Below are 20,221 nucleotides of genomic sequence, written 5' to 3' on the forward strand. Positions count from 1 at the left end.
CACCTCTTTTAAGTTTCAAATAAAACACGTTTGGTTGTGTAGTGACAGAGATCTCGCCTGTAGAATTCTGGGAAAAAACACCGCCTAACGTGGGGCTCGAACCCACGACCCTGAGATTAAGAGTCTCATGCTCTACCGACTGAGCTAGCCAGGCTTGGTTACTGTGATGTGACAAAAAGGCCACTCAAGCCAAGGAGTGCAATACAAGCTATTAAAGTAGATCTAGGCTACCACATTCAGTACACTGAGATGCATGCTTGGTTTCACACATTGAGGAAAATGGGTAAGTAACCATGAAGTAAAATGTGAAACATTGGTTGTTCAGTGGTAGAATTCTCGCCTGCCACGCGGGAGGCCTGGGTTCGATTCCCGGCCAATGCAGTACTCAAATTTTACTGTAATTATGGTATATTTTGTTAAAGAGTGTCTGGCTCTTTGCATTTTGGTGGTGCAGGTATAGAATTCCACATACAATAAATTAATGGTAGAATCTTGTGGTTTAGTGGTAGAATTCCCACCTGCCAAGAGAGAGGTCTGGATCTGAAAAGGGAATAAACACCAAACAAATGTTGTACTAAAAGCATATGACTCTTAGCTTGGGAGTTTTATTTCTATTGACTAAGCTGGCCAGGCTTTGTTACAGTGTTGTAGCATCAAGGCAAGGCAACGCTTGCTCTTCAATCTACACTATTAAACCAAAGCAAAGTTTCCACATTCAGTAGATCCTGATATTCCTGCATGGTTTCACCCACTGATGTACACCTGAAACAGCGATATATTTTGTTAAAGAGTGCCTGGCTCTTTGCATTTTGGTGGTGCAGGTATAGAATTTAACATACAATGATTTAGTGGTAGAATCTTGTGGTTTAGTGGTAGAATTCTCGCCTGCCATGAGGGAGGCATGGATCTGAAAAGGGAATAAACACCACCAAATGTTGTGCTCAAAGCAAATGACTCTTAGATTTGGAGTCTTATTCGCTATTGACTCAGATAGCTAGGCTTTTTTACAGTGTTATGGCATCATGGCAAGGCAAGGATTGCCCTTCAATTTATAAAACCAAAGCAAGGTTTCCACATTTAGTAGATCCTGAGATTCCTGCTTGGTTTCACACACTGATGTACACCTCTTTTAAGTTTCAAATAAAACACGTTTGGTTTTGTAGTGACAGAGATCTCGCCTGTAGAATTCTGGGAAAAAACACCGCCCAACGTGGGGCTCGAACCCACGACCCTGAGATTAAGAGTCTCATGCTCTACCGACTGAGCTAGCCAGGCTTGGTTACTGTGATGTGACAAAAAGGCCACTCAAGCCAAGGAGTGCCCTACAAGCTATTAAAGTAGATCTAGGCTACCACATTCAGTACACTGAGATGCATGCTTGGTTTCACACATTGAGGAAAATGGGTAAGTAACCTTGAAGTAAAATGTGAAGCATTGGTTGTTCAGTGGTAGAATTCTCGCCTGCCACGCGGGAGGCCCGGGTTCGATTCCCGGCTAATGCAGTACTCAAGTTTTACTGAAATTATGGTATATTTTGTTAAAGAGTGGCTGGCTCTTTGCATTTTGGTGGTGCAGGTATAGAATTCCACATACAATAAATTAATGGTAGAATCTTGTGGTTTAGTGGTAGAATTCCCACCTGCCAAGAGAGAGGTCTGGATCTGAAAAGGGAATAAACACCAAACAAATGTTGTACTAAAAGCATATGACTCTTAGCTTGGGAGTTTTATTTCTATTGACTAAGCTGGCCAGGCTTTGTTACAGTGTTGTAGCATCAAGGCAAGGCAACGCTTGCTCTTCAATCTACACTATTAAACCAAAGCAGAGTTTCCACATTCAGTAGATCCTGATATTCCTGCATGGTTTCACCCACTGATGTACACCTGAAACAGCGATATATTTTGTTAAAGAGTGCCTGGCTCTTTGCATTTTGGTGGTGCAGGTATAGAATTTAACATACAATGATTTAGTGGTAGAATCTTGTGGTTTAGTGGTAGAATTCTCGCCTGCCATGAGGGAGGCATGGATCTGAAAAGGGAATAAACACCACCCAATGTTGTGCTCAAAGCAAATGACTCTTAGATTTGGAGTCTTATTCGCTATTGACTCAGATAGCTAGGCTTTTTTACAGTGTTATGGCATCATGGCAAGGCAAGGATTGCCCTTCAATTTATAAAACCAAAGCAAGGTTTCCACATTTAGTAGATCCTGAGATTCCTGCTTGGTTTCACACACTGATGTACACCTCTTTTAAGTTTCAAATAAAACACGTTTGGTTGTGTAGTGACAGAGATCTCGCCTGTAGAATTCTGGGAAAAAACACCGCCCAACGTGGGGCTCGAACCCACGACCCTGAGATTAAGAGTCTCATGCTCTACCGACTGAGCTAGCCAGGCTTGGTTACTGTGATGTGACAAAAAGGCCACTCAAACCAAGGAGTGCCCTACAAGCTATTAAAGTAGATCTAGGCTACCACATTCAGTACACTGAGATGCATGCTTGGTTTCACACATTGAGGAAAATGGGTAAGTAACCTTGAAGTAAAATGTGAAGCATTGGTTGTTCAGTGGTAGAATTCTCGCCTGCCACGCGGGAGGCCCGGGTTCGATTCCCGGCCAATGCAGTACTCAAGTTTTACTGAAATTATGGTATATTTTGTTAAAGAGTGGCTGGCTCTTTGCATTTTGGTGGTGCAGGTATAGAATTCCACATACAATAAATTAATGGTAGAATCTTGTGGTTTAGTGGTAGAATTCCCACCTGCCAAGAGAGAGGTCTGGATCTGAAAAGGGAATAATCACCAAACAAATGTTGTACTAAAAGCATATGACTCTTAGCTTGGGAGTTTTATTTCTATTGACTAAGCTGGCCAGGCTTTGTTACAGTGTTGTAGCATCAAGGCAAGGCAACGCTTGCTCTTCAATCTACACTACTAAACCAAAGCAAAGTTTCCACATTCAGTAGATCCTGATATTCCTGCATGGTTTCACCCACTGATGTACACCTGAAACAGCGATATATTTTGTTAAAGAGTGCATGGCTCTTTGCATTTTGGTGGTGCAGGCATAGAATTCAACATACAATGATTTAGTGGTAGAATCTTGTGGTTTAGTGGTAGAATTCTCGCCTGCCAAGAGGGAGGCATGGATCTGAAAAGGGAATAAACACCACCCAATGTTGTGCTCAAAGCAAATGACTTTTAGATTTGGAGTCTTATTCGCTATTGACTCAGATAGCTAGGCTTTTTTACAGTGTTATGGCATCATGGCAAGGCAAGGATTGCCCTTCAATCTATAAAACCAAAGCAAGGTTTCCACATTTAGTAGATCCTGAGATTCCTGCTTGGTTTCACACACTGATGTACACCTCTTTTAAGTTTCAAATAAAACACTTTTGGTTGTGTAGTGACAGAGATCTCGCCTGTAGAATTCTGGGAAAAAACACCGCCCAACGTGGGGCTCGAACCCATGACCCTGAGATTAAGAGTCTCATGCTCTACCGACTGAGCTAGCCAGGCTTGGTTACTGTGATGTGACAAAAAGGCCACTCAAGCCAAGGAGTGCCCTACAAGCTATTAAAGTAGATCTAGGCTACCACATTCAGTACACTGAGATGCATGCTTGGTTTCACACATTGAGGAAAATGGGTAAGTAACCGTGAAGTAAAATGTGAAGCATTGGTTGTTCAGTGGTAGAATTCTCGCCTGCCACGCGGGAGGCCCGGGTTCGATTCCCGGGCAATGCAGTACTCAAGTTTTACTGAAATTATGGTATATTTTGTTAAAGAGTATCTGGCTCTTTGCATTTTGGTGGTGCAGGTATAGAATTCCACATACAATAAATTAATGGTAGAATCTTGTGGTTTAGTGGTAGAATTCCCACCTGCCAAGAGAGAGGTCTGGATCTGAAAAGGGAATAAACACCAAACAAATGTTGTACTAAAAGCATATGACTCTTAGCTTGGGAGTTTTATTTCTATTGACGAAGCTGGCCAGGCTTTGTTACAGTGTTGTAGCATCAAGGCAAGGCAACGCTTGCTCTTCAATCTACACTATTAAACCAAAGCAAAGTTTCCACATTCAGTAGATCCTGATATTCCTGCATGGTTTCACCCACTGATGTACACCTGAAACAGCGATATATTTTGTTAAAGAGTGCCTGGCTCTTTGCATTTTGGTGGTGTAGGTATAGAATTTAACATACAATGATTTAGTGGTAGAATCTTGTGGTTTAGTGGTAGAATTCTCGCCTGCCATGAGGGAGGCATGGATCTGAAAAGGGAATAAACACCACCCAATGTTGTGCTCAAAGCAAATGACTCTTAGATTTGGAGTCTTATTCGCTATTGACTCAGATAGCTAGGCTTTTTTACAGTGTTATGGCATCATGGCAAGGCAAGGATTGCCCTTCAATTTATAAAACCAAAGCAAGGTTTCCACATTTAGTAGATCCTGAGATTCCTGCTTGGTTTCACACACTGATGTACACCTCTTTTAAGTTTCAAATAAAACACGTTTGGTTGTGTAGTGACAGAGATCTCGCCTGTAGAATTCTGGGAAAAAACACCGCCTAACGTGGGGCTCGAACCCACGACCCTGAGATTAAGAGTCTCATGCTCTACCGACTGAGCTAGCCAGGCTTGGTTACTGTGATGTGACAAAAAGGCCACTCAAGCCAAGGAGTGCAATACAAGCTATTAAAGTAGATCTAGGCTACCACATTCAGTACACTGAGATGCATGCTTGGTTTCACACATTGAGGAAAATGGGTAAGTAACCATGAAGTAAAATGTGAAGCATTGGTTGTTCAGTGGTAGAATTCTCGCCTGCCACGCGGGAGGCCTGGGTTCGATTCCCGGCCAATGCAGTACTCAAATTTTACTGTAATTATGGTATATTTTGTTAAAGAGTGTCTGGCTCTTTGCATTTTGGTGGTGCAGGTATAGAATTCCACATACAATAAATTAATGGTAGAATCTTGTGGTTTAGTGGTAGAATTCCCACCTGCCAAGAGAGAGGTCTGGATCTGAAAAGGGAATAAACACCAAACAAATGTTGTACTAAAAGCATATGACTCTTAGCTTGGGAGTTTTATTTCTATTGACTAAGCTGGCCAGGCTTTGTTACAGTGTTGTAGAATCAAGGCAAGGCAACGCTTGCTCTTCAATCTACACTATTAAACAAAAGCAAAGTTTCCACATTCAGTAGATCCTGATATTCCTGCATGGTTTCACCCACTGATGTACACCTGAAACAGCGATATATTTTGTTAAAGAGTGCCTGGCTCTTTGCATTTTGGTGGTGCAGGTATAGAATTTAACATACAATGATTTAGTGGTAGAATCTTGTGGTTTAGTGGTAGAATTCTCGCCTGCCATGAGGGAGGCATGGATCTGAAAAGGGAATAAACACCACCCAATGTTGTGCTCAAAGCAAATGACTCTTAGATTTGGAGTCTTATTCGCTATTGACTCAGATAGCTAGGCTTTTTTACAGTGTTATGGCATCATGGCAAGGCAAGGATTGCCCTTCAATTTATAAAACCAAAGCAAGGTTTCCACATTTAGTAGATCCTGAGATTCCTGCTTGGTTTCACACACCTCTTTTAAGTTTCAAATAAAACACGTTTGGTTGTGTAGTGACAGAGATCTCGCCTGTAGAATTCTGGGAAAAAACACCGCCCAACGTGGGGCTCGAACCCACGACCCTGAGATTAAGAGTCTCATTCTCTACCGACTGAGCTAGCCAGGCTTGGTTACTGTGATGTGACAAAAAGGCCACTCAAGCCAAGGAGTGCCCTACAAGCTATTAAAGTAGATCTAGGCTACCACATTCAGTACACTGAGATGCATGCTTGGTTTCACAAATTGAGGAAAATGGGTAAGTAACCTTGAAGTAAAATGTGAAGCATTGGTTGTTCAGTGGTAGAATTCTCGCCTGCCACGCGGGAGGCTCGGGTTCGATTCCCGGCCAATGCAGTACTCAAGTTTTACTGAAATTATGGTATATTTTGTTAAAGAGTGTCTGGCTCTTTGCTTTTTGGTGGTGCAGGTATAGAATTCCACATACAATAAATTAATGTTAGATTCTTGAGGTTTAGTGGTAGAATTCCCACCTGCCAAGAGAGAGGAAAAGGGAATAAACACCACCCAATGTTGTGCTCAAAGCAAATGACTCTTAGATTTGGAGTCTTATTCGCTATTGACTCAGATAGCTAGGCTTTTTTACAGTGTTATGGCATCATGGCAAGGCAAGGATTGCCCTTCAATTTATAAAACCAAAGCAAGGTTTCCACATTTAGTAGATCCTGAGATTCCTGCTTGGTTTCACACACTGATGTACACCTCTTTTAAGTTTAAAATAAAACAAGTTTGGTTGTGTAGTGACAGAGATCTCGCCTGTAGAATTCTGGGAAAAAACACCGCCCAACGTGGGGCTCGAACACACGACCCTGAGATTAAGAGTCTCATGCTCTACCGACTGAGCTAGCCAGGCTTGGCTACTGTGATGTGACAAAAAGGCCACTCAAGCCAAGGAGTGCAATACAAGCTATTAAAGTAGATCTAGGCTACCACATTCAGTACACTGAGATGCATGCTTGGTTTCACACATTGAGGAAAATGGGTAAGTAACCTGAAGTAAAATATGAAGCATTGGTTGTTCAGTGGTAGAATTCTCGCCTGCCACGCGGGAGGCCCGGGTTCGATTCCCGGCCAATGCAGTACTCAAGTTTTACTGAAATTATGGTATATTTTGTTAAAGAGTGTCTGGCTCTTTGCATTTTGGTGGTGCAGGTATAGAATTCCACATACAATAAATTAATGGTAGAATATTGTGGTTTAGTGGTAGAATTCCCACCTGCCAAGAGAGAGGTCTGGATCTGAAAAGGGAATAAACACCAAACAAATGTTGTACTAAAAGCATATGACTCTTAGCTTGGGAGTTTTATTTCTATTGACTAAGCTGGCCAGGCTTTGTTACAGTGTTGTAGCATCAAGGCAAGGCAACGCTTGCTCTTCAATCTACACTATTAAACCAAAGCAAAGTTTCCACATTCAGTAGATCCTGATATTCCTGCATGGTTTCACCCACTGATGTACACCTGAAACAGCGATATATTTTGTTAAAGAGTGCCTGGCTCTTTGCATTTTGGTGGTGCAGGTATAGAATTTAACATACAATGATTTAGTGGTAGAATCTTGTGGTTTAGTGGTAGAATTCTCGCCTGCCATGAGGGAGGCATGGATCTGAATAGGGAATAAACACTACCCAATGTTGTGCTCATAGCGAATGACTCTTAGATTTGGAGTCTTATTCGCTATTGACTCAGATAGCTAGGCTTTTTTACAGTGTTATGGCATCATGGCAAGGCAAGGATTGCCCTTCAATTTATAAAACCAAAGCAAGGTTTCCACATTTAGTAGATCCTGAGATTCCTGCTTGGTTTCACACACTGATGTACACCTCTTTTAAGTTTCAAATAAAACACGTTTGGTTGTGTAGTGACAGAGATCTCGCCTGTAGAATTCTGGGAAAAAACACTGCCCAATGTGGGGCTCGAACCCATGACCCGTTTGGTTGTGTAGTGACAGAGATCTCGCCTGTAGAATTCTGGGAAAAAACACCGCCCAATGTGGGGCTCGAACCCATGACCCTGAGATTAAGAGTCTCATGCTCTACCAACTGAGCTAGCCAGGCTTGGTTACTGTGATTTGACAAAAAGGCCACTCAAGCCAAGGAGTGCAATACAAGCTATTAAAGTAGATCTAGGCTACCACATTCAGTACACTGAGATGCATGCTTGGTTTCACACATTGAGGAAAATGGGTAAGTAACCGTGAAGTAAAATGTGAAGCATTGGTTGTTCAGTGGTAGAATTCTCGCCTGCCACGCGGGAGGCCCGGGTTCGATTCCCGGGCAATGCAGTACTCAAGTTTTACTGAAATTATGGTATATTTTGTTAAAGAGTATCTGGCTCTTTGCATTTTGGTGGTGCAGGTATAGAATTCCACATACAATAAATTAATGGTAGAATCTTGTGGTTTAGTGGTAGAATTCCCACCTGCCAAGAGAGAGGTCTGGATCTGAAAAGGGAATAAACACCAAACAAATGTTGTACTAAAAGCATATGACTCTTAGCTTGGGAGTTTTATTTCTATTGACGAAGCTGGCCAGGCTTTGTTACAGTGTTGTAGCATCAAGGCAAGGCAACGCTTGCTCTTCAATCTACACTATTAAACCAAAGCAAAGTTTCCACATTCAGTAGATCCTGATATTCCTGCATGGTTTCACCCACTGATGTACACCTGAAACAGCGATATATTTTGTTAAAGAGTTCTCGCCTGCCATGAGGGAGGCATGGATCTGAAAAGGGAATAAACACCACCCAATGTTGTGCTCAAAGCAAATGACTCTTAGATTTGGAGTCTTATTCGCTATTGACTCAGATAGCTAGGCTTTTTTACAGTGTTATGGCATCATGGCAAGGCAAGGATTGCCCTTCAATTTATAAAACCAAAGCAAGGTTTCCACATTTAGTAGATCCTGAGATTCCTGCTTGGTTTCACACACTGATGTACACCTCTTTTAAGTTTCAAATAAAACACGTTTGGTTGTGTAGTGACAGAGATCTCGCCTGTAGAATTCTGGGAAAAAACACCGCCTAACGTGGGGCTCGAACCCACGACCCTGAGATTAAGAGTCTCATGCTCTACCGACTGAGCTAGCCAGGCTTGGTTACTGTGATGTGACAAAAAGGCCACTCAAGCCAAGGAGTGCAATACAAGCTATTAAAGTAGATCTAGGCTACCACATTCAGTACACTGAGATGCATGCTTGGTTTCACACATTGAGGAAAATGGGTAAGTAACCATGAAGTAAAATGTGAAGCATTGGTTGTTCAGTGGTAGAATTCTCGCCTGCCACGCGGGAGGCCTGGGTTCGATTCCCGGCCAATGCAGTACTCAAATTTTACTGTAATTATGGTATATTTTGTTAAAGAGTGTCTGGCTCTTTGCATTTTGGTGGTGCAGGTATAGAATTCCACATACAATAAATTAATGGTAGAATCTTGTGGTTTAGTGGTAGAATTCCCACCTGCCAAGAGAGAGGTCTGGATCTGAAAAGGGAATAAACACCAAACAAATGTTGTACTAAAAGCATATGACTCTTAGCTTGGGAGTTTTATTTCTATTGACTAAGCTGGCCAGGCTTTGTTACAGTGTTGTAGAATCAAGGCAAGGCAACGCTTGCTCTTCAATCTACACTATTAAACAAAAGCAAAGTTTCCACATTCAGTAGATCCTGATATTCCTGCATGGTTTCACCCACTGATGTACACCTGAAACAGCGATATATTTTGTTAAAGAGTGCCTGGCTCTTTGCATTTTGGTGGTGCAGGTATAGAATTTAACATACAATGATTTAGTGGTAGAATCTTGTGGTTTAGTGGTAGAATTCTCGCCTGCCATGAGGGAGGCATGGATCTGAAAAGGGAATAAACACCACCCAATGTTGTGCTCAAAGCAAATGACTCTTAGATTTGGAGTCTTATTCGCTATTGACTCAGATAGCTAGGCTTTTTTACAGTGTTATGGCATCATGGCAAGGCAAGGATTGCCCTTCAATTTATAAAACCAAAGCAAGGTTTCCACATTTAGTAGATCCTGAGATTCCTGCTTGGTTTCACACACCTCTTTTAAGTTTCAAATAAAACACGTTTGGTTGTGTAGTGACAGAGATCTCGCCTGTAGAATTCTGGGAAAAAACACCGCCCAACGTGGGGCTCGAACCCACGACCCTGAGATTAAGAGTCTCATGCTCTACCGACTGAGCTAGCCAGGCTTGGTTACTGTGATGTGACAAAAAGGCCACTCAAGCCAAGGAGTGCCCTACAAGCTATTAAAGTAGATCTAGGCTACCACATTCAGTACACTGAGATGCATGCTTGGTTTCACAAATTGAGGAAAATGGGTAAGTAACCTTGAAGTAAAATGTGAAGCATTGGTTGTTCAGTGGTAGAATTCTCGCCTGCCACGCGGGAGGCTCGGGTTCGATTCCCGGCCAATGCAGTACTCAAGTTTTACTGAAATTATGGTATATTTTGTTAAAGAGTGTCTGGCTCTTTGCTTTTTGGTGGTGCAGGTATAGAATTCCACATACAATAAATTAATGTTAGATTCTTGAGGTTTAGTGGTAGAATTCCCACCTGCCAAGAGAGAGGAAAAGGGAATAAACACCACCCAATGTTGTGCTCAAAGCAAATGACTCTTAGATTTGGAGTCTTATTCGCTATTGACTCAGATAGCTAGGCTTTTTTACAGTGTTATGGCATCATGGCAAGGCAAGGATTGCCCTTCAATTTATAAAACCAAAGCAAGGTTTCCACATTTAGTAGATCCTGAGATTCCTGCTTGGTTTCACACACTGATGTACACCTCTTTTAAGTTTAAAATAAAACAAGTTTGGTTGTGTAGTGACAGAGATCTCGCCTGTAGAATTCTGGGAAAAAACACCGCCCAACGTGGGGCTCGAACACACGACCCTGAGATTAAGAGTCTCATGCTCTACCGACTGAGCTAGCCAGGCTTGGCTACTGTGATGTGACAAAAAGGCCACTCAAGCCAAGGAGTGCAATACAAGCTATTAAAGTAGATCTAGGCTACCACATTCAGTACACTGAGATGCATGCTTGGTTTCACACATTGAGGAAAATGGGTAAGTAACCTGAAGTAAAATATGAAGCATTGGTTGTTCAGTGGTAGAATTCTCGCCTGCCACGCGGGAGGCCCGGGTTCGATTCCCGGCCAATGCAGTACTCAAGTTTTACTGAAATTATGGTATATTTTGTTAAAGAGTGTCTGGCTCTTTGCATTTTGGTGGTGCAGGTATAGAATTCCACATACAATAAATTAATGGTAGAATATTGTGGTTTAGTGGTAGAATTCCCACCTGCCAAGAGAGAGGTCTGGATCTGAAAAGGGAATAAACACCAAACAAATGTTGTACTAAAAGCATATGACTCTTAGCTTGGGAGTTTTATTTCTATTGACTAAGCTGGCCAGGCTTTGTTACAGTGTTGTAGCATCAAGGCAAGGCAACGCTTGCTCTTCAATCTACACTATTAAACCAAAGCAAAGTTTCCACATTCAGTAGATCCTGATATTCCTGCATGGTTTCACCCACTGATGTACACCTGAAACAGCGATATATTTTGTTAAAGAGTGCCTGGCTCTTTGCATTTTGGTGGTGCAGGTATAGAATTTAACATACAATGATTTAGTGGTAGAATCTTGTGGTTTAGTGGTAGAATTCTCGCCTGCCATGAGGGAGGCATGGATCTGAATAGGGAATAAACACTACCCAATGTTGTGCTCATAGCGAATGACTCTTAGATTTGGAGTCTTATTCGCTATTGACTCAGATAGCTAGGCTTTTTTACAGTGTTATGGCATCAGGGCAAGGCAAGGATTGCCCTTCAATTTATAAAACCAAAGCAAGGTTTCCACATTTAGTAGATCCTGAGATTCCTGCTTGGTTTCAAGTAGGAATCTAGGCTACCACATTCAGTACACTGAGATGCATGCTTGGTTTCACAAATTGAGGAAAATGGGTAAGTAACCGTGAAGTAAAATGTGAAGCATTGGTTGTTCAGTGGTAGAATTCTCACCTGCCACACGGGAGGCCCGGGTTCGATTCCCGGCCAATGCAGTACTCAAGTTTTACTGAAATTATGGTATATTTTGTTAAAGAGTGTCTGGCTCTTTGCTTTTTGGTGGTGCAGGTATAGAATTCCACATACAATAAATTAATGTTAGAATCTTGTGGTTTAGTGGTAGAATTCCCACCTGCCAAGAGAGAGGTCTGGATCTGAAAAGGGAATAAACACCAAACAAATGTTGTACTAAAAGCATATGACTCTTAGCTTGGGAGTTTTATTTCTATTGACTAAGCTGGCCAGGCTTTGTTACAGTGTTGTAGCATCAAGGCAAGGCAACGCTTGCTCTTCAATCTACACTACTAAACCAAAGCAAAGTTTCCACATTCAGTAGATCCTGATATTCCTGCATGGTTTCACCCACTGATGTACACCTGAAACAGCGATATATTTTGTTAAAGAGTGCCTGGCTCTTTGCATTTTGGTGGTGCAGGTATAGAATTTAACATACAATGATTTAGTGGTAGAATCTTGTGGTTTAGTGGTAGAATTCTCGCCTGCCATGAGGGAGGCATGGATCTGAAAAGGGAATAAACACCACCAAATGTTGTGCTCAAAGCAAATGACTCTTAGATTTGGAGTCTTATTCGCTATTGACTCAGATAGCTAGGCTTTTTTACAGTGTTATGGCATCATGGCAAGGCAAGGATTGCCCTTCAATTTATAAAACCAAAGCAAGGTTTCCACATTTAGTAGATCCTGAGATTCCTGCTTGGTTTCACACACTGATGTACACCTCTTTTAAGTTTCAAATAAAACACGTTTGGTTTTGTAGTGACAGAGATCTCGCCTGTAGAATTCTGGGAAAAAACACCGCCCAACGTGGGGCTCGAACCCACGACCCTGAGATTAAGAGTCTCATGCTCTACCGACTGAGCTAGCCAGGCTTGGTTACTGTGATGTGACAAAAAGGCCACTCAAGCCAAGGAGTGCCCTACAAGCTATTAAAGTAGATCTAGGCTACCACATTCAGTACACTGAGATGCATGCTTGGTTTCACACATTGAGGAAAATGGGTAAGTAACCTTGAAGTAAAATGTGAAGCATTGGTTGTTCAGTGGTAGAATTCTCGCCTGCCACGCGGGAGGCCCGGGTTCGATTCCCGGCTAATGCAGTACTCAAGTTTTACTGAAATTATGGTATATTTTGTTAAAGAGTGGCTGGCTCTTTGCATTTTGGTGGTGCAGGTATAGAATTCCACATACAATAAATTAATGGTAGAATCTTGTGGTTTAGTGGTAGAATTCCCACCTGCCAAGAGAGAGGTCTGGATCTGAAAAGGGAATAAACACCAAACAAATGTTGTACTAAAAGCATATGACTCTTAGCTTGGGAGTTTTATTTCTATTGACTAAGCTGGCCAGGCTTTGTTACAGTGTTGTAGCATCAAGGCAAGGCAACGCTTGCTCTTCAATCTACACTATTAAACCAAAGCAGAGTTTCCACATTCAGTAGATCCTGATATTCCTGCATGGTTTCACCCACTGATGTACACCTGAAACAGCGATATATTTTGTTAAAGAGTGCCTGGCTCTTTGCATTTTGGTGGTGCAGGTATAGAATTTAACATACAATGATTTAGTGGTAGAATCTTGTGGTTTAGTGGTAGAATTCTCGCCTGCCATGAGGGAGGCATGGATCTGAAAAGGGAATAAACACCACCCAATGTTGTGCTCAAAGCAAATGACTCTTAGATTTGGAGTCTTATTCGCTATTGACTCAGATAGCTAGGCTTTTTTACAGTGTTATGGCATCATGGCAAGGCAAGGATTGCCCTTCAATTTATAAAACCAAAGCAAGGTTTCCACATTTAGTAGATCCTGAGATTCCTGCTTGGTTTCACACACTGATGTACACCTCTTTTAAGTTTCAAATAAAACACGTTTGGTTGTGTAGTGACAGAGATCTCGCCTGTAGAATTCTGGGAAAAAACACCGCCCAACGTGGGGCTCGAACCCACGACCCTGAGATTAAGAGTCTCATGCTCTACCGACTGAGCTAGCCAGGCTTGGTTACTGTGATGTGACAAAAAGGCCACTCAAACCAAGGAGTGCCCTACAAGCTATTAAAGTAGATCTAGGCTACCACATTCAGTACACTGAGATGCATGCTTGGTTTCACACATTGAGGAAAATGGGTAAGTAACCTTGAAGTAAAATGTGAAGCATTGGTTGTTCAGTGGTAGAATTCTCGCCTGCCACGCGGGAGGCCCGGGTTCGATTCCCGGCCAATGCAGTACTCAAGTTTTACTGAAATTATGGTATATTTTGTTAAAGAGTGGCTGGCTCTTTGCATTTTGGTGGTGCAGGTATAGAATTCCACATACAATAAATTAATGGTAGAATCTTGTGGTTTAGTGGTAGAATTCCCACCTGCCAAGAGAGAGGTCTGGATCTGAAAAGGGAATAATCACCAAACAAATGTTGTACTAAAAGCATATGACTCTTAGCTTGGGAGTTTTATTTCTATTGACTAAGCTGGCCAGGCTTTGTTACAGTGTTGTAGCATCAAGGCAAGGCAACGCTTGCTCTTCAATCTACACTACTAAACCAAAGCAAAGTTTCCACATTCAGTAGATCCTGATATTCCTGCATGGTTTCACCCACTGATGTACACCTGAAACAGCGATATATTTTGTTAAAGAGTGCATGGCTCTTTGCATTTTGGTGGTGCAGGCATAGAATTCAACATACAATGATTTAGTGGTAGAATCTTGTGGTTTAGTGGTAGAATTCTCGCCTGCCAAGAGGGAGGCATGGATCTGAAAAGGGAATAAACACCACCCAATGTTGTGCTCAAAGCAAATGACTTTTAGATTTGGAGTCTTATTCGCTATTGACTCAGATAGCTAGGCTTTTTTACAGTGTTATGGCATCATGGCAAGGCAAGGATTGCCCTTCAATCTATAAAACCAAAGCAAGGTTTCCACATTTAGTAGATCCTGAGATTCCTGCTTGGTTTCACACACTGATGTACACCTCTTTTAAGTTTCAAATAAAACACTTTTGGTTGTGTAGTGACAGAGATCTCGCCTGTAGAATTCTGGGAAAAAACACCGCCCAACGTGGGGCTCGAACCCATGACCCTGAGATTAAGAGTCTCATGCTCTACCGACTGAGCTAGCCAGGCTTGGTTACTGTGATGTGACAAAAAGGCCACTCAAGCCAAGGAGTGCCCTACAAGCTATTAAAGTAGATCTAGGCTACCACATTCAGTACACTGAGATGCATGCTTGGTTTCACACATTGAGGAAAATGGGTAAGTAACCTTGAAGTAAAATGTGAAGCATTGGTTGTTCAGTGGTAGAATTCTCGCCTGCCACGCGGGAGGCCCGGGTTCGATTCCCGGCCAATGCAGTACTCAAGTTTTACTGAAATTATGGTATATTTTGTTAAAGAGTGGCTGGCTCTTTGCATTTTGGTGGTGCAGGTATAGAATTCCACATACAATAAATTAATGGTAGAATCTTGTGGTTTAGTGGTAGAATTCCCACCTGCCAAGAGAGAGGTCTGGATCTGAAAAGGGAATAATCACCAAACAAATGTTGTACTAAAAGCATATGACTCTTAGCTTGGGAGTTTTATTTCTATTGACTAAGCTGGCCAGGCTTTGTTACAGTGTTGTAGCATCAAGGCAAGGCAACGCTTGCTCTTCAATCTACACTACTAAACCAAAGCAAAGTTTCCACATTCAGTAGATCCTGATATTCCTGCATGGTTTCACCCACTGATGTACACCTGAAACAGCGATATATTTTGTTAAAGAGTGCATGGCTCTTTGCATTTTGGTGGTGCAGGCATAGAATTCAACATACAATGATTTAGTGGTAGAATCTTGTGGTTTAGTGGTAGAATTCTCGCCTGCCAAGAGGGAGGCATGGATCTGAAAAGGGAATAAACACCACCCAATGTTGTGCTCAAAGCAAATGACTTTTAGATTTGGAGTCTTATTCGCTATTGACTCAGATAGCTAGGCTTTTTTACAGTGTTATGGCATCATGGCAAGGCAAGGATTGCCCTTCAATCTATAAAACCAAAGCAAGGTTTCCACATTTAGTAGATCCTGAGATTCCTGCTTGGTTTCACACACTGATGTACACCTCTTTTAAGTTTCAAATAAAACACGTTTGGTTGTGTAGTGACAGAGATCTCGCCTGTAGAATTCTGGGAAAAAACACCGCCCAACGTGGGGCTCGAACCCATGACCCTGAGATTAAGAGTCTCATGCTCTACCGACTGAGCTAGCCAGGCTTGGTTACTGTGATTTGACAAAAAGGCCACTCAAGCCAAGGAGTGCAATACAAGCTATTAAAGTAGATCTAGGCTACCACATTTAGTACACTGAGATGCATGCTTGGTTTCACACATTGAGGAAAATGGGTAAGTAACCGTGAAGTAAAATGTGAAGCATTGGTTGTTCAGTGGTAGAATTCTCGCCTGCCACGCGGGAGGCCCGGGTTCGATTCCCGGCCAATGCAGTACTCAAGTTTTACTGAAATTATGGTATATTTTGTTAAAGAGTGGCTGGCTCTTTGCATTTTGGTGGTGCAGGTATAGAATTCCACATACAATAAATTAATGGTAGAATCTTGTGGTTTAGTGGTAGAATTCCCACCTGCCAAGAGAGAGGTCTGGATCTGAAAAGGGAATAAACACCAAACAAATGTTGTACTAAAAGCATATGACTCTTAGCTTGGGAGTTTTATTTCTATTGACTAAGCTGGCCAGGCTTTGTTACAGTGTTGTAGCATCAAGGCAAGGCAACGCTTGCTCTTCAATCTACACTATTAAACCAAAGCAAAGTTTCCACATTCAGTAGATCCTGATATTCCTGCATGGTTTCACCCACTGATGTACACCTGAAACAGCGATATATTTTGTTAAAGAGTGCCTGGCTCTTTGCATTTTGGTGGTGCAGGTATAGAATTTAACATACAATGATTTAGTGGTAGAATCTTGTGGTTTAGTGGTAGAATTCTCGCCTGCCATGAGGGAGGCATGGATCTGAAAAGGGAATAAACACCACCCAATGTTGTGCTCAAAGCAAATGACTCTTAGATTTGGAGTCTTATTCGCTATTGACTCAGATAGCTAGGCTTTTTTACAGTGTTATGGCATCATGGCAAGGCAAGGATTGCCCTTTAATTTATAAAACCAAAGCAAGGTTTCCACATTTAGTAGATCCTGAGATTCCTGCTTGGTTTCCCACACTGATGTACACCTCTTTTAAGTTTCAAATAAAACACGTTTGGTTTTGTAGTGACAGAGATCTCGCCTGTAGAATTCTGGGAAAAAACACCGCCCAACGTGGGGCTCGAACCCACGACCCTGAGATTAAGAGTCTCATGCTCTACCGACTGAGCTAGCCAGGCTTGGTTACTGTGATGTGACAAAAAGGCCACTCAAGCCAAGGAGTGCCCTACAAGCTATTAAAGTAGATCTAGGCTACCACATTCAGTACACTGAGATGCATGCTTGGTTTCGACACTTTGAGGAAAAGGGGTAAGTAACCTTGAAGCAAAATGTGAAGCATTGGTTGTTCAGTGGTAGAATTCTCGCCTGCCACGCGGGAGGCCCGGGTTCGATTCCCGGCTAATGCAGTACTCAAGTTTTACTGAAATTATGGTATATTTTGTTAAAGAGTGGCTGGCTCTTTGCATTTTGGTGGTGCAGGTATAGAATTCCACATACAATAAATTAATGGTAGAATCTTGTGGTTTAGTGGTAGAATTCCCACCTGCCAAGAGAGAGGTCTGGATCTGAAAAGGGAATAAACACCAAACAAATGTTGTACTAAAAGCATATGACTCTTAGCTTGGGAGTTTTATTTCTATTGACTAAGCTGGCCAGGCTTTGTTACAGTGTTGTAGCATCAAGGCAAGGCAACGCTTGCTCTTCAATCTACACTATTAAACCAAAGCAAAGTTTCCACATTCAGTAGATCCTGATATTCCTGCATGGTTTCACCCACTGATGTACACCTGAAACAGCGATATATTTTGTTAAAGAGTGCCTGGCTCTTTGCATTTTGGTGGTGCAGGTATAGAATTTAACATACAATGATTTAGTGGTAGAATCTTGTGGTTTAGTGGTAGAATTCTCGCCTGCCATGAGGGAGGCATGGATCTGAAAAGGGAATAAACACCACCCAATGTTGTGCTCAAAGCAAATGACTCTTAGATTTGGAGTCTTATTCGCTATTGACTCAGATAGCTAGGCTTTTTTACAGTGTTATGGCATCATGGCAAGGCAAGGATTGCCCTTTAATTTATAAAACCAAAGCAAGGTTTCCACATTTAGTAGATCCTGAGATTCCTGCTTGGTTTCCCACACTGATGTACACCTCTTTTAAGTTTCAAATAAAACACGTTTGGTTTTGTAGTGACAGAGATCTCGCCTGTAGAATTCTGGGAAAAAACACCGCCCAACGTGGGGCTCGAACCCACGACCCTGAGATTAAGAGTCTCATGCTCTACCGACTGAGCTAGCCAGGCTTGGTTACTGTGATGTGACAAAAAGGCCACTCAAGCCAAGGAGTGCCCTACAAGCTATTAAAGTAGATCTAGGCTACCACATTCAGTACACTGAGATGCATGCTTGGTTTCGACACTTTGAGGAAAAGGGGTAAGTAACCTTGAAGCAAAATGTGAAGCATTGGTTGTTCAGTGGTAGAATTCTCGCCTGCCACGCGGGAGGCCCGGGTTCGATTCCCGGCTAATGCAGTACTCAAGTTTTACTGAAATTATGGTATATTTTGTTAAAGAGTGGCTGGCTCTTTGCATTTTGGTGGTGCAGGTATAGAATTCCACATACAATAAATTAATGGTAGAATCTTGTGGTTTAGTGGTAGAATTCCCACCTGCCAAGAGAGAGGTCTGGATCTGAAAAGGGAATAAACACCAAACAAATGTTGTACTAAAAGCATATGACTCTTAGCTTGGGAGTTTTATTTCTATTGACTAAGCTGGCCAGGCTTTGTTACAGTGTTGTAGCATCAAGGCAAGGCAACGCTTGCTCTTCAATCTACACTATTAAACCAAAGCAGAGTTTCCACATTCAGTAGATCCTGATATTCCTGCATGGTTTCACCCACTGATGTACACCTGAAACAGCGATATATTTTGTTAAAGAGTGCCTGGCTCTTTGCATTTTGGTGGTGCAGGTATAGAATTTAACATACAATGATTTAGTGGTAGAATCTTGTGGTTTAGTGGTAGAATTCTCGCCTGCCATGAGGGAGGCATGGATCTGAAAAGGGAATAAACACCACCCAATGTTGTGCTCAAAGCAAATGACTCTTAGATTTGGAGTCTTATTCGCTATTGACTCAGATAGCTAGGCTTTTTTACAGTGTTATGGCATCATGGCAAGGCAAGGATTGCCCTTCAATTTATAAAACCAAAGCAAGGTTTCCACATTTAGTAGATCCTGAGATTCCTGCTTGGTTTCACACACTGATGTACACCTCTTTTAAGTTTCAAATAAAACACGTTTGGTTGTGTAGTGACAGAGATCTCGCCTGTAGAATTCTGGGAAAAAACACCGCCCAACGTGGGGCTCGAACCCACGACCCTGAGATTAAGAGTCTCATGCTCTACCGACTGAGCTAGCCAGGCTTGGTTACTGTTGTGTGACAAAAAGGCCACTCAAGCCAAGGAGTGCCCTACAAGCTATTAAAGTAGATCTAGGCTACCACATTCAGTACACTGAGATGCATGCTTGGTTTCACACATTGAGGAAAATGGGTAAGTAACCTTGAAGTAAAATGTGAAGCATTGGTTGTTCAGTGGTAGAATTCTCGCCTGCCACGCGGGAGGCCCGGGTTCGATTCCCGGCCAATGCAGTACTCAGGTTTTACTGAAATTATGGTATATTTTGTTAAAGAGTGGCTGGCTCTTTGCATTTTGGTGGTGCAGGTATAGAATTCCACATACAATAAATTAATGGTAGAATCTTGTGGTTTAGTGGTAGAATTCCCACCTGCCAAGAGAGAGGTCTGGATCTGAAAAGGGAATAATCACCAAACAAATGTTGTACTAAAAGCATATGACTCTTAGCTTGGGAGTTTTATTTCTATTGACTAAGCTGGCCAGGCTTTGTTACAGTGTTGTAGCATCAAGGCAAGGCAACGCTTGCTCTTCAATCTACACTACTAAACCAAAGCAAAGTTTCCACATTCAGTAGATCCTGATATTCCTGCATGGTTTCACCCACTGATGTACACCTGAAACAGCGATATATTTTGTTAAAGAGTGCATGGCTCTTTGCATTTTGGTGGTGCAGGCATAGAATTCAACATACAATGATTTAGTGGTAGAATCTTGTGGTTTAGTGGTAGAATTCTCGCCTGCCAAGAGGGAGGCATGGATCTGAAAAGGGAATAAACACCACCCAATGTTGTGCTCAAAGCAAATGACTTTTAGATTTGGAGTCTTATTCGCTATTGACTCAGATAGCTAGGCTTTTTTACAGTGTTATGGCATCATGGCAAGGCAAGGATTGCCCTTC

The 20,221-nt window shown here is 42.1% G+C and overlaps 18 non-coding genes across 18 annotated transcripts; 7 read left to right on the forward strand and 11 right to left on the reverse strand.

The window, feature by feature from the left end:
• Window positions 1–81: 81 nt before the first annotated feature.
• TRNAK-CUU (transfer RNA lysine (anticodon CUU)) lies at window positions 82–154 on the reverse strand. Its single transcript has one exon. It is a non-coding gene; the product is annotated as a tRNA-Lys (tRNA).
• Window positions 155–1,202: 1,048 nt separating this feature from the next.
• On the reverse strand, window positions 1,203–1,275 carry TRNAK-CUU (transfer RNA lysine (anticodon CUU)). Its single transcript has one exon. It is a non-coding gene; the product is annotated as a tRNA-Lys (tRNA).
• Window positions 1,276–2,323: 1,048 nt separating this feature from the next.
• TRNAK-CUU (transfer RNA lysine (anticodon CUU)) lies at window positions 2,324–2,396 on the reverse strand. The gene has a single exon. It is a non-coding gene; the product is annotated as a tRNA-Lys (tRNA).
• Window positions 2,397–2,552: 156 nt separating this feature from the next.
• Window positions 2,553–2,623, forward strand: TRNAG-GCC (transfer RNA glycine (anticodon GCC)). The gene has a single exon. It is a non-coding gene; the product is annotated as a tRNA-Gly (tRNA).
• A 1,942-nt stretch (window positions 2,624–4,565) lies between these two features.
• On the reverse strand, window positions 4,566–4,638 carry TRNAK-CUU (transfer RNA lysine (anticodon CUU)). The gene has a single exon. It is a non-coding gene; the product is annotated as a tRNA-Lys (tRNA).
• A 2,010-nt stretch (window positions 4,639–6,648) lies between these two features.
• TRNAG-GCC (transfer RNA glycine (anticodon GCC)) lies at window positions 6,649–6,719 on the forward strand. The gene has a single exon. It is a non-coding gene; the product is annotated as a tRNA-Gly (tRNA).
• A 1,938-nt stretch (window positions 6,720–8,657) lies between these two features.
• On the reverse strand, window positions 8,658–8,730 carry TRNAK-CUU (transfer RNA lysine (anticodon CUU)). Its single transcript has one exon. It is a non-coding gene; the product is annotated as a tRNA-Lys (tRNA).
• A 1,038-nt stretch (window positions 8,731–9,768) lies between these two features.
• On the reverse strand, window positions 9,769–9,841 carry TRNAK-CUU (transfer RNA lysine (anticodon CUU)). The gene has a single exon. It is a non-coding gene; the product is annotated as a tRNA-Lys (tRNA).
• Window positions 9,842–10,740: 899 nt separating this feature from the next.
• On the forward strand, window positions 10,741–10,811 carry TRNAG-GCC (transfer RNA glycine (anticodon GCC)). Its single transcript has one exon. It is a non-coding gene; the product is annotated as a tRNA-Gly (tRNA).
• A 1,717-nt stretch (window positions 10,812–12,528) lies between these two features.
• TRNAK-CUU (transfer RNA lysine (anticodon CUU)) lies at window positions 12,529–12,601 on the reverse strand. The gene has a single exon. It is a non-coding gene; the product is annotated as a tRNA-Lys (tRNA).
• A 1,048-nt stretch (window positions 12,602–13,649) lies between these two features.
• TRNAK-CUU (transfer RNA lysine (anticodon CUU)) lies at window positions 13,650–13,722 on the reverse strand. Its single transcript has one exon. It is a non-coding gene; the product is annotated as a tRNA-Lys (tRNA).
• A 156-nt stretch (window positions 13,723–13,878) lies between these two features.
• On the forward strand, window positions 13,879–13,949 carry TRNAG-GCC (transfer RNA glycine (anticodon GCC)). Its single transcript has one exon. It is a non-coding gene; the product is annotated as a tRNA-Gly (tRNA).
• Window positions 13,950–14,999: 1,050 nt separating this feature from the next.
• Window positions 15,000–15,070, forward strand: TRNAG-GCC (transfer RNA glycine (anticodon GCC)). Its single transcript has one exon. It is a non-coding gene; the product is annotated as a tRNA-Gly (tRNA).
• A 1,050-nt stretch (window positions 15,071–16,120) lies between these two features.
• Window positions 16,121–16,191, forward strand: TRNAG-GCC (transfer RNA glycine (anticodon GCC)). The gene has a single exon. It is a non-coding gene; the product is annotated as a tRNA-Gly (tRNA).
• Window positions 16,192–17,012: 821 nt separating this feature from the next.
• TRNAK-CUU (transfer RNA lysine (anticodon CUU)) lies at window positions 17,013–17,085 on the reverse strand. The gene has a single exon. It is a non-coding gene; the product is annotated as a tRNA-Lys (tRNA).
• Window positions 17,086–18,134: 1,049 nt separating this feature from the next.
• TRNAK-CUU (transfer RNA lysine (anticodon CUU)) lies at window positions 18,135–18,207 on the reverse strand. Its single transcript has one exon. It is a non-coding gene; the product is annotated as a tRNA-Lys (tRNA).
• A 1,049-nt stretch (window positions 18,208–19,256) lies between these two features.
• On the reverse strand, window positions 19,257–19,329 carry TRNAK-CUU (transfer RNA lysine (anticodon CUU)). The gene has a single exon. It is a non-coding gene; the product is annotated as a tRNA-Lys (tRNA).
• Window positions 19,330–19,485: 156 nt separating this feature from the next.
• Window positions 19,486–19,556, forward strand: TRNAG-GCC (transfer RNA glycine (anticodon GCC)). Its single transcript has one exon. It is a non-coding gene; the product is annotated as a tRNA-Gly (tRNA).
• The last annotated feature ends 665 nt before the right edge of the window (window positions 19,557–20,221 follow it).

The sequence above is a fragment of the Crinia signifera genome, chromosome 3 (assembly GCF_055691185.1).
Source record: "Crinia signifera chromosome 3, ASM5569118v1, whole genome shotgun sequence".
Taxonomy (NCBI): domain Eukaryota; kingdom Metazoa; phylum Chordata; class Amphibia; order Anura; family Myobatrachidae; genus Crinia; species Crinia signifera.